Source organism: Megalobrama amblycephala, linkage group LG3, assembly GCF_018812025.1.
Source record: "Megalobrama amblycephala isolate DHTTF-2021 linkage group LG3, ASM1881202v1, whole genome shotgun sequence".
Classification (NCBI taxonomy): domain Eukaryota; kingdom Metazoa; phylum Chordata; class Actinopteri; order Cypriniformes; family Xenocyprididae; genus Megalobrama; species Megalobrama amblycephala.
Genome location: NC_063046.1, coordinates 23,618,943 through 23,632,435, shown reverse-complemented (window position 1 = coordinate 23,632,435; position 13,493 = coordinate 23,618,943).

Sequence of the window (13,493 nt, the reverse complement as noted above, 5' to 3'; positions counted from 1 at the left end):
TTTTTTACAGCTATTAATCCATAAAAATGGATCTGTTCCTTGCAAACATATGGATTCTAAAGATTTGGAGTACAGCGAACTAATAAAATTGATGTGATTTGTGAATTCATGTTGTGTTTTTGTGTATCTTATGGTTGTATTGTCCGTTGCTGCATAGGAGAAAACGCCTTTTGTGCCTCATGGCAAAAGAAAAAAAAAGAAAAAATTACAAAACGGTTAAACAATTACAGAAATGTTGTTTATTTTAAGGTTTTAAGTGTAGTATTTTTTAACATTATGTAATCCACCGAAACGAGTTTGCAGTACAAGTCACGAACAGAAATGTTATTTAATAAGTAGATGAGTAAACTGCATTTAATAAATGTGACTAAAAACATATGACAATTGAATATAACAGCATCAAAACATTAATGCCGTGATTTTAATATTAATGTATGGGAATTCATACACATTCACACAAGGATACCTAAATAATTTACATTTTAGTGCTGTAAATATGTCAATATTGTACGTTTTTGTGTGTATGAAAGTAAGTAAGTAAATGTATGAAAAAATACCAAAACTAAACTTTTCAGAAAAAATACACACGCATTCTCATGAGATCACGTTGTCCAGGCACACAAAGTCATAGGCCACTAGAGTTAAGCCATTTGGCAAGGTAGCTCCCTCTGTTGCTTTGACTGAAATATTATACAGCAGGGGTATACAGAAGGGCTACCTTCCTGCAGACTTCAGTTCTAACCCTGCTCCAACACACTTACCTGTTGTACCTTGAACACCTTGATTAGCTGGTTCAGGTGTGTTTAATTAGTTTTTTTCCTACTGTAACAACATCATAAATCATTGGTCAATTATCAATGCTGGAGTCTTACGTCTTTAAGTAAAGACCAAATGTCATGTTCTTTTTGCGATCTAGCTAGTTTTTTGTCAGCTAGCCCCATACTGGTGAAATTGTTGTGTGATGTTGTTCTATGGAGGCATGTTAAGGGCTGGTTTTAGGGTAGTGCTGTGGGGCTATTGGTCCGACAGTGGAAAAACAGCTTGATTTTGCCCTCGCGGCTCGAGGTCCAAGGTTATTGGCTCCGCCCAGCACGTTGTTAGCCCTGGCTTGCACTGGCTCAGCAGTGGAAATGCAGCTAGTGACTCTTTCTATATACTAACAGCAGCTGCAGTGACGTGACGACTTTACCAATTGCCGATTGGCTGTTTTATTTCAAAGGCAGGACTTATTCCATCTTCCATTCATAGTAATATGAATAATGATAATGAATATACTGAGTTTGGTTGCGTTGCTTCACTGCCATTCACAACTCCTCTCCTGTGGCCTTGTGGGCTAGTATTTGTAAGTTTTGTCACATTTACCACCATTTTTGCCGCAGTATGTATAGCCCTGATTAATGTGTGCGCTGATATTTGTTCTACGCTGTTGAGTTTGTGTATCAGTGAAGATTTAATTTATGCTGTCCCTTTTTTGTTTGTCACTAAGTTGTATGTTTGTGATGTTTGTATTTCCAGGACTTATGGAGTGGGTGTGTTGAATGTGTGGAAGGAGCCTCTAGGCCTGCTGGGATTGTGTCCGCCCTCCTTCCTCTGTGCAATGCAAAAACGCTGGCATCTCTCCCCCATAATCCTCAGCTGCAGGCAAGACCATGATTCACCCTTGGCTGCTGCCAGCCACTCAGGCTAATATGCGACATTGCTGTGTTTGTGTGTGGGTGGATGGGTGGGAGGTGGGATGGAAGCAGGCTGCTTTTGTGTTCTGTTTACATTCTTTTACTGAGGCAGCTGTGTCTGTGTGTGTCTCTGTGTATATATGTGAGTGTGTGATTGTACGGCTGTCAGTGTGTCAATACGAGTATGCTCATAACAACTGATGTGTTTCCAAGTGTCCGTGTAGTGCACATAAGAAAAGAATACACAGTGAAAAAAAAAAATGTTTATGTGTGAAAGCAATCAGAAGTATATCTGTCATTGTGTGTGAGTGTTTGTTTATATGTGTGTGAAAGAGAGATAGTGAAACACATCTTCAGTTTGGATGCAAGCCACTTACTGGAAATGAAACGGTAGAGGCGGCATCTTTATTCAAGACAACCTGGTTAGTAAAGCTTTGTTTGTGTTGTCAGATATGGTGTATCAGATGATACAGAATGTGTTAAATACACAGTGATTTCACAATTGCCTGAGAGAGAATCAGATGCATCACAGCACGGTCCTTGCATTGAACATAAGTACGGGGCATGCAGCAAAGGTGTCGGGGCAGCATTGTGGCGTAGGATAGGAACAAGGTTGCCAATACAAATGCTGAAGGTTAGGTCACAGGTTTGTGTAAGCCAGATATTACTCTAAAACAATTGGGTTTAATAGAGTTTCACCCACTAGCTGCTCTGTAACACTTTCTTTGCAATAAGTGATTGATTCAGTAGCCTATAATGGTTTTAGAAAGGCAGTTGCATTATCCCACTGGTTAAGGCCCAAGGCTTGCTAATGCAAAAGTCAATCCTCGCTATCTGTGGCCCAGACTTTGTGCTCTTCTACAACTAACAGTGACAGAATTATTTAACCACTGGTTGCCCCAGTGCATTGTCCTTTTAATGAGTATAAATGCATGATGAAATAAAGAAGCTGTAGTAGTCTTCTAATGCTTAAGAACTAATATGGCAAAGTATGTCAAAACATGTTAAAACGCAACTTTGAAATTGAATAGTACTGGACATACACAATAATGACAAAGCTATAATTAATGAAAATTAAAGTACAATGAATTGGTGTTTTTATTATTATTATTATTATTATTAGTGTTGCTACTTCCTACCATCTTCATCCAGAGGGGCTTTCCGCATAATTCCAGCCTATGGTGGCATAAGTCCCTTCCACTTGGTTGAGACATCCTCCCAGATGGATTGGGCTAGATTTGAATCAGTTTCGTAGGCTATGTGAATCAATTTTCTCTCCTACCCATATTAAGAACACTAAATAAATACAAAACTTTTTGAAAATTTAGTTTTTCTTCATATGGAAACCCTCTTGCTGCTAAATGGTCTGCAAGTGCCGAGACATGCTTTTAGTGTACCCTCAAACACTTGAAGCTGGTTGCTAAGATGACAGCACTTTTTATCTGTGAAAAAGAGCTGGCATGTTGTTTGTGTGAAAAGAGCCAACACGTTTATTCTGACTGTCCATGTGAGATGAGCTGTCATTCCGCTCGTGTGGCTGCATCAGAGAGAGTGAAGAGAGTTAGTAGGTTGTCAGTGGGGAGCAGGTCACTCTGTGGGTGTCACAGAGGATGAGGTGCATCCTGCTGTGTCTCTGCCAGCAGATGTCAAAGCCGATATGTTATTGAGCCTGTTTCTCATGAGGGGTGACCTATAATTCACACTCACCTTTCTGTACTTTGAAATCCATTGCTTCTGACAGCTTTGGTTTTACTGAGGCTTTTTAATTAGCAGTGATGACGGATTCAACTGAAAAATATCTTAACGATTGCATAACAGCCAACATCTGTTTATCTGTTTCTTTTCTGCTAAAACAATGAGATATGTGTAACATTTGAGCAAAAAAACAAAACAAAACAAAGACAAAAAAAAAAAAAAAAAAACATCTTATCTGCCAAGAACTGCCCACTTTATCGTCCAATTTACATTTAAAATGGCCAACCAGAGTGTGTTGTTTTCAATTTTTTTTTTTCTCTAATGTTATTGGTACCTTCTTAACAGTGTTGGGCACGTTACTTTAAAAAAGTAATTAGTTATAGTTACTAGTTACTTCTCACAAATAGTAACGGAGTTAGTAACTGAGTTACATTATCATAAAAGTAACTAATTACCAGGGAAAGTAACTATTGCGTTACTTTAAAAAAAATATAAAAATAAAAATATGCCAAATAAATTGAATGCCCCCAATATTACATATAAGTCTAAGAATAAATTATTCTTGATGCGACTCCTGACTCATGATCCGCTCTTGCTTACGACATGAAATTTCTCTGTACTGTGTTGGTAGCCATTAAAGAAAACGTAGTTTCATATTTATGTTTAAATAGTCCTATGTTATGTTTTAAATCCATTTATTCGATTATGAAAAGTGAACAGCGTGAGTAAAGCCGGGGACACACCTAACGATTGTAAGGCCGATTATGAGTGTAATTTGATACTTACGACTGATCATGTCCAATCGCGCCGAGTCAGAGCCAGTTGCGTTCAGTCGGTGTTTACAGTTGGTGCTTAAAATCGTGCAGTGTGCTGCGTCTAACGATTCTAGTCTTAGAATTTTTAGAAACAGTCATTGCCAGTCCTCCTCACAAAGATTCTTCTCAAATTTGATAATTCCCACTTCTGAAGTAGTGATTACGAGCAAATCGCATTCAAGTTTCGAAAGGAAAGTCATTTTTACAATAGCGCTGAGAGCACGTGAAGGCAGCATAATATTTGCGACCGATGACGTCTCTGTTTCCTTGGAGACTGTGTCAGGCGATTGTAAACAAGCGGCGAAATGGCGTCAAAAAACGTTTGCAACATAAATACACATTGGACAACCGGTATGGAAGAAAAACTGGTTGAACTCTGGCAAGAGTACGAATACAACATATCTTCGAAGGAATAACGTACCATAATAGAAGTGATAAGGAAAGAAGCTGGGCTGCTATTGCGGAAGCTTTGAACGTATCAGGTACAGGACCGGATTATCCATAGACGGGATTGGGCGAGTGTCCTGGGGCACCAGCCAATAGGGGGGCAACAAGTGATAAAGATAATGACTAACGTTAGACTTTTTTATCATGTTTTGTATGTATATTATTTATCTGGAAAGATACGGATACAAAATTAACAGTTAATGATACAATATATACAGAGAGAATATAAAGAGCCCTGCCCCTTTGATCGCGAAAGTGAAAGTGCCCTTTGAGGTCGCATTGTGGTAGTATAATTTACTTCTGTGGTAATTTAATGGTCTGTACAGTGCCGTTTCAAGTCGAACAAGCTTCATTGAGGATTGCAGCTTATCGTTGCTTAACAACGGCGACACCACCGGAGTGCAAGCTCTAAAAATAGATTAATTTACCAAAGTTTACTCACCTCAAATTCTCTCTGTTGAAAACAAAGTGTGCGTTTTCCTCTTTTTTTTTGTTATTTTCCGCACAAATATAGCTGCAGATGAAGAGCGCCAGCTGTTTGTTTACATCCATTTTCAAGATCCCGCGCACAGTGTGTTGCTTAGCAGCGGTCTCAATCGTAAACGTTTGTGTTCTTCTCCGACTGTCAACGATTAAAATCGGCTCCAGTTGAAGGAAACAATCGGTATGTGTGTTCTGTTCAGTCTTAGAATGTTTCAGCTAATCGTTAGGTGTGTCCCCGGCTTAAGATGCATCATAAGATGCGAAAATATATCGGGAGACATGGAGTGGGTCAGACATGATTTTAAACACTACATTAAGTTTTGTTTTATAGAAAGCCTCTCTTTAAAGTGAATTTCGTTTTGTAAAAATTGTATCTTAATTTTAATCAATGTTTCATCAACCAATTGCTTGGATTTAATATATAACAAGCAAATATAGCAGACAATAAAATCATGGCATGGAGGCGCGGGCGCGATCACTGGCGCGTGAACTGGAGCGCGTCTTATAGGCTAAATGAACCGAAACTCAGAGGCTGCTTGCCTCGCAGACATGAGAAATATATCTATAGAATGCTTGAAATATCTACTTTAACGAAAATGAAGTAATTAAACACGAAAAGAAAGAGGCTACTCTGATTATATAGCCTAATCCGAATGAAATGTGCGTTATCTCTCTAGGCGCGTCCAGATGAGCAGATGATCAGCAATGAGAATCAGCAATGTCAACTTCATCTTTGCAGCCGACACTGATTCAGAAAACATTACTTTATTAATAAACAATTAAAATGTCTCCTTGCTGTTTTTGTCACACTCATAATCATTATTTTTGCCTGTTCTTTATGGCAATTATGCGTGCCCTTGAGTGCTATATATTATGTAAACGCTCCTTATTATGGTTTATTCTCTCCAGTATTTAAGAAATTAAATTAATATAAATGTGATTAGTCAACTAATAGTTTAAATGAACAACTTCTAGTCGACTAGAAAAAAAATAATTTCACATATTTTCGATCAAGCATCAAAAAGGGTATTTTGGTTTGAGCTCGCGCTTTGCTCGCATGCTCTGACAGACACACACACAGCGCATCACACATTATTATAAGTTTAAAATTATATTTGTGTATGACTAACCGCAGCACACACCAGAGAAAAAAACTTTGCAGGTCCTATGGCTGAGAGAGAGCTTACTCGGATGAAAACCGCTTCAGTGAGCTCAATTATAGTAACGCGGCATTTTTTTTGTCAGTAACGCTAACGCCGTTGTAACGGGAGAAAAAGTAATTCGTTTGATTACTCGTTACTGAAAAAAAGTAACGGCGTTAGTAACGCGCGTTATTTATAATGCCGTTATTCCCATCACTGCTTCTTAACATGACTTCATTTCGAGGGGTCCTGAATAAACAGCCTGTGAAATTGTCAGTCAATCAGATGATACAGTTTTTACATACAGCATAATACCTAGATGTTAAATCTAGATCATAAAATGTAAAATCAAATGCACATGTGGTTATTATTTTTCACAAACAAAAAAAGTCCTGAGGGAGACGTTTGCTTGTGGTCACATGACCGCAAACATTTCAAATGACATGTCTGTCCAATTCTTTTATCAGATAGGTTGCTCCTCGCTCATTCTGTTGTGAAACTACAATCAATCCCAAAGGTGAAGCAGAATGCACATTCTCACTGGTCTCTCTCAAAAATAAAATGCTCTTCAGGTCCTCAAAGCTGTGGATGGATCTGTTTTTCTCCTTCAGCAGCAGGTAATTGAATTGGATTTGTCAGATGAGCTGATACAGTAACAGCATCCATGAGTATTGATCCCTTAGCAACAGGCTTGACCAGAGCCGATATTGCAGTTAAGTGAACTGTAAAAAAAAAAAAAAAAAAAAAAAAAAGGCAGGAAAAAAGTAAATGCCTTGTTCTCTTCTGGAAATGGATGGGTATCTATTTGTAGGCTTAAGAAGACTATCAATGCTTAAATCCAGATGTCACATTAAACTAACATGGGGCAGGATGAAGACATTCACAAATGGTAGTTATACCTGATGATCCAAATAGAAGTAAACAAGGGGAATGTAAATATTTAAAATCTGCTTTCCTTTAAATATATTTGATTAAATGTCAGAAATGTATTGTTTCTCTTCTCTGTATGGGATTTTCTTCAACTACAGGCACTTTTGTGCCCAGGGGTTAATTTTTATTAAAAATAAATTATTTGCTGTCATTTCAAAAGCAAATTTGCTGTTCCACCACTTCCAGCAATTTTACCATTAAAGGTAGGGTAGGAAATTTTTTGTTATTAATAATAGAATTAATAATAGAAGTCATCTAAATATATATATATATATATAGCAGTTGTGTCTGGTTCTCGAATCTGATTGGCTGATAGCCGTGCGATATTTCAGTGATAACAGCACTCTTACCTTTTCACCATTTGTATCACTCCGCTTGAAGTGACCGTCACGGCGGCCGAGCAAATCCATTGTCATTTTTGCTAATACTACTTGTTGTACCACGAACTGTTGTTTTAATAGTTTTTTAGACAAGAATGTAGTTGTTTAGACCTGAAATATGTGACTCATATTTAATAATAGCGCCTACTTTACAATTTGTTTTGACATTTTCGGAAATGCGAGCTCCAGGGCGTCAGCGGCCGTTCAGTGCTTGTGTACGCACCGAGAACAGCTTCATCTCAGCCAGTGCTTCGGGGATTTACCGCTGGCACTTATAGTGGTTAAACAAGAGACATAATTCAATTTGAGTACATAAAACTGGCAATCTTTGGTCTTATTAATCTATTATTTGTTCCAGAGCAAGTCGAATTGTGCTATGTTAAATGTGATAATAATTAACTTAGGCCTACATCCTTTATATAGCATAGCATATTGGCTACAACAAACTTAGATGGGACATATCAGACGAAGACTCGTCTCCGCTCTTCAAATACGTAAAACATTAAACTTTATAGACATAGTGTTTTTTGAGTAAAGTAAACACTTTGCAGTTGTTTTTTTCAAACATCTGGGGCCGTATTCACAAAACATCTTAAGGCTAAAAGTAGCTCCTAACTTGCCGATTTAGAAGAAACTCTTAAAAATAATGGGCGTGTCAGTATATATATATATATATATATATAATTTGTCACTTGAATTCTGCATTCCCTTGAGATGCAGACACCCAAGAGGTGGACAATTAACTGTATATACTAGTTTAATTAGTGACACTTAGCCTACATTTTAAAACCTTTATGGCAACAATATGGCAACATTTTATTTTGACTATGGCAACATTTTTATTAAAAAATATTTATTTGAATAATGCAACATTTGTATTTTAAAACCTTTATTTTAATGTGGAAACATGACACCTCATTCTACAATATTTCTATGATTAAATCACTAACTCCTCCCCATCAGCCAATCACTGTGTGTTTACTCCATAGCAACGAGGTCAACCCTGCCCTTACTCTTAGCTTAAGACTTCAGTCTATTTCTTAGTAAAAGTTTGTCTCAGCAGCTTTGTGAATAGGTTTTAAGAGAAAACTCTTAGCTAAGAACTTTTACTGCTATTTAGGAGAACTCTTAGTGGTAAGAAAAAATGTTTTGTGAATACAGCCCCAGATCTTATTTACCTTTGCATTGCATAGACGAAATGGCCAAACTGCCTGCGCACTTCATTCACGAGGTGGAGCGGATTTATGAGGTTTGACTGACAGTTTGAGGATCCAATGGAGTTACGAGGTTTTGTCACAAGCTCTTTAAAATCCTTTTCATTCGTTAAACATTTGTAAAACCCACATACAGGCGTAAAGGGCGACCTATATCATTGTTTTTTGTTTTGTTTTTTAAATAAGAAAACAAAAATGTGGAAATATAGAGATACAAGGTGTAGCATTTATTTTTTTTATTTTTATTTTTTTTTTTTTTTGGCATTTGGTAATTATCCTCGGCACACTTGACAACCGTCATGGGCACACTAGTGGTTTATGTTTGACTGAACTGTACAATTGTGTTTTTTTGTTGTTCAAGAAATATTATTTTATATAAATATGTCCATTAGGGCGTAATATGGATTGAGTGAAAGTTACATTAATACGCCATTAGATGGCGGCAACACTTTACAGGTGAATGAGTCAGTGAGTCACAAGAGACTTTTAAATTGAAAGGAACTTTTGCAAACGAAGTTGTTTTAGCGCTGTGGTGTTATGGATGTTATGGAAAATTCCCATATCTGTAAAAAGGACAAATACAAGATCGCTTTCCTCAGCGGACATTCAAACTGACTTTTATAATGGATATAATATTATGAACATCGACTTGAAGAATGAATGTAATGCATTATATATTAGACAGGTAATAGCCTACTCTCAGGCGATCTCTCTCTCTCTCTCAATACTGTACAAAATTCAATGAGTTTCAATGGAGCGACTCAACGTTCCTTCATTACTAAGTATTAGAATTAGTAACGGAGGCTTGGAAGTAGTACTGCAAAAAAGAGGGTTTTATTTGTTTACACACTCGTGCCGTCGAACTGTTGTATAAACGCAACAGAGCTTGATTGTATAAACTAAATTGAACTGTTGTATAAACGCTGTGATTACCTACGGATGATTACCTACGGATGAATCACAGCCATGCTGATATAAAGCCATATCTCATGGCTACTCGTGTGATATTGCTCATATATATATATTATATATATATATATATATATATATATATATATATATATGAAAACAGGACCAAAACTTTTTCATCTAATCATTGCATTGGGGCCTACCTGCCTGTCGACATATTTATTTCCATAACTCCACACACCCTGTTTGCACAGACCTCAGCGCGTTACATAAGGCTATACAGAGTTGTACACAGACAGTCACTGAGCGCTGAGAAGAAACAGCAGACAGTTACTCCTGAAACAGTTTTACAGTTCCGCCTGAACCAAACAACGTGCTTATGCTGTGTTCACGCCATGTCATAACCGTAATTACCAGATGGCAGCCCTTGACCTTCTACTCTGAGCTGTTCCTCAGACTTGGATTTATGCATTTCTATGTCGACACTATCAATGCCGAAATGAATCTACAGCAGTCAGGTGGTACAAGTAAGAGCTCAGTAAGTTATGTGCTTTAAAGTTCCCGTTTTTCGTGTTTTTTTGAAGCTTTGATTGTGTTTATAGTGTGCAATATAACATGTGTTCATGTTTCGCTTGTAAAAAAACACAGTATTTTTCACATAATTTACTTATCTGTATACCGCTGTTTCCACTGTCATAAAAACGGGCTGATGACTTCCTTGTTCTATGAAGTCCCTCCTTCAGAAATACGTAACGAGTTCTGATTGTGCCAGCGGTTCCTGTGTTGTGATTCGACAGCAGTTTAGTGCATCTTGCCCGGAAAGGTCACGCCTCTTACCATAACGTGGAGATGCACGCGCTCAGTGTTATTGTAAACATGTCTTTAATTTTACCCTATCAATTTGAGCCGGAATCAGACCCGGTGATTGGACTGCGGGATGAAAATAACAGCGTTTCGACGACATGGTGACAAACACACTCTACAAACGCAACTCTTGTGTATTCCTGTGGGCGGAGGTTAGTCAAAAAACTGTTTTAGTGACGTCATTAAAGAAGGAAGTAGAGGGATGTAGGTCCAAACTGGCCGTTCGATGTAGGCGACTTCTGTTAAATAAAATATCTCGCTTGGCATTGAACTTTGAGCTTTAAAATTGTACAGATTTTATTTATACTCTAACAACAACATTACACACTAACTAAAGTTTGAAACATGGGATCATGAAGAACGGGACCTTTAAGACATGAGGTCATTTTAATGCAACCTCTCGTGACGCTCTGCAGACTCTCTGACGATGAAGAGAAAATGAAAGCTTATTTAGCACACTCTTACTCAAACCTGTATGTATTTATTTAAATTGCTTGTTTGTAAAAAATACTGCACACTTATGTAACCCAAATATGTCAGAAATATATTTGCATGTTTTCTTGTGAAGCATCTATCATTATTAAGCATAGGTCATTTTCTATTGTAATTAGATGCTTATATGCCTACATCAAGTTATGCCTTATTGATTGTCATGTAAATTTAGGCCTGTCACGTGGCATGCACAAGACTGTTGAGACATATTTTAAAACTTTTTTTTTTTTACTAGAATTACTTTGTTTTCTGATACAATGTATAATACCCGTGCAGTGATCAAAATGCTTTGATATGTCCTTTTGTCTATGATAAACTTTAAATTAAGGTTCCCTTTGTAAATGGTTTATAAAGGTGTTTGTTAATGAGTAATAAGTAATTTACAAATGCATTATCAATCATTAATAATGCAGTTATAACTACATGAATAAAAATGGCGAATTTAATGCAATACCTGCCAAATAGTGAGCTATTTTTAACTCACATGTTATAAATGCTTAAAGGCAGGGTAGGTAAGAAATTTTGTTCCAAATTTGTTTAAACTTTCTATATATATACATGCATAATTAAAATGTAAGAACTCTGATAAAAAGAGTATAAAAATCGAGTGACTCTAGACCGTTTAATCTGTATTAAACACAGCTCATTATTTCCATCCGGGACGAACATAGGATTGGCTTAGGCGGCTGTCACTCTCTCGCAACCATGGCAACCGACCTTTTGCCACACATGACCTGCCCACTTGCGCGCGCACGTTTGATTTGGGGAATCCAAGAGGCATGGATCCTAGGAATACCAAAACAATGGCAGAGAAACAGCAAGCTAAATTCACAGTATCGGCCTATGCAGTTAGTGAAGGCAAACCAGGCAAAAAAAGGAAGACAGTAACAGTACAAGAAAAGGCAATGAACAAAAAGTCTTTGGATAAACAAAGAAATAAAACGCGAGTTAATATCGGCGTGGCTTTCCAGCGATGGCGAGAACTGAGGGAACTCAAGGGGCTGAAAAGTGACTCCTTGATGGCTTTATTTCTGCTGGACAGGTAAATCTTTCTTTTTGTATTTTGATCATACATATTTTTTTGTTTATTTTTTCATGAAGCATGTGTCATTAGCACACGTAGCTGCGTAATATAGCTAACATAACATTACTTAGCGAGCCGTAGTAGAGACGATAAATAATGATAGCTATAGTGTTGAATTGTGCATAATTTTACCCTCTGTCTAACTCTTTTACCATGTTCACCTGTAAGTTTACCTGCACGTTTTTTTTCGCCTTTGTTTTGTTTTTATATTCTCTACCTATGTTTACTGATGTCTTTATCTTGTATCTGTGTGTGTCGTACACACTTTGTTGTATGTGTGTGTTATTATTTTGTGTCTGCAATGCAGTTGTGAGTTGATATTTGAGTGTATGTTACTCTGTTGATCTGTAGAACAACGTATATGTTATGAATCTTACACGAAATTCATCTTCATCACAGTGTAAATGATGGTAATGGAAAAACGTGTATCATGCAACCTGTTTTTAGCTTTGCCTTATAGATAGCTCGTTAGCGAATCAAAAAATATATTTTTAAACTTTACCAATATCAATATGCTAGCTTGATAGTGAGTACTAAAATACATCTTGTTTGTTTATCTTCATAATTTTAAAGTTATTTTTATTACATGTGATTCTGACATGATGTCACTACATGCACTGTGCTCCTTCCTCTCCGCTCGTCTCAGGTAAATAATGCGTCTTCCAGCTCAGTGGTCGGAGTCACACGTTCATGCGTTTTGGGGGCGTGGCTTTGGAAGGAGCCCAGAAGGGAGGGGGTGGAGTGAATGGAAATAATGAGCTGTCTTTAAAACAGTCGTGAGAGGTCTACAGACACTCGATTTTTATACTTTCTTTTTCAGAGTACTTACATTTTAATTATGTATTGATATATAAATAAAGTTTAAACAAATTTTGAAAAAAAGTTTTTTATACATTTTTTTGCCTACCCTGCCTTTAATGTATTTATGTATTAAATGTATTTATTCACACTTATTTAACTCAAAACCAGATTCCTGGTTTATTTCATGCTGCAGCAAAAATGGACTAATTAGACTGAAGGGTGTTGTATTTGTGGTTTTCTTTTTAATATCTCATGACTGCCATTTTTCTTACTATGTTGCTTACCAGATGTTTCTGTCTTACCCATGATACTCTCCGAAAAGGTCATGATGCTGATCCACAGCTTGTTTATCAAGATAAAATTGAACCTTTTTTTTTTTTATCAATATATTTATTATTTTCACATGAACATTTACAGAATCAGTTCAGTATACAAAGTAAACTATTTTTTCTAAACACCCTCTCACCCCTGTCCCACCCCTCAATAGACAGAACACTTGCATGGACATTATTACAAGGCCATGAGCTGATGTGTAAGATAAAAATTATAATAATAATAAAATAA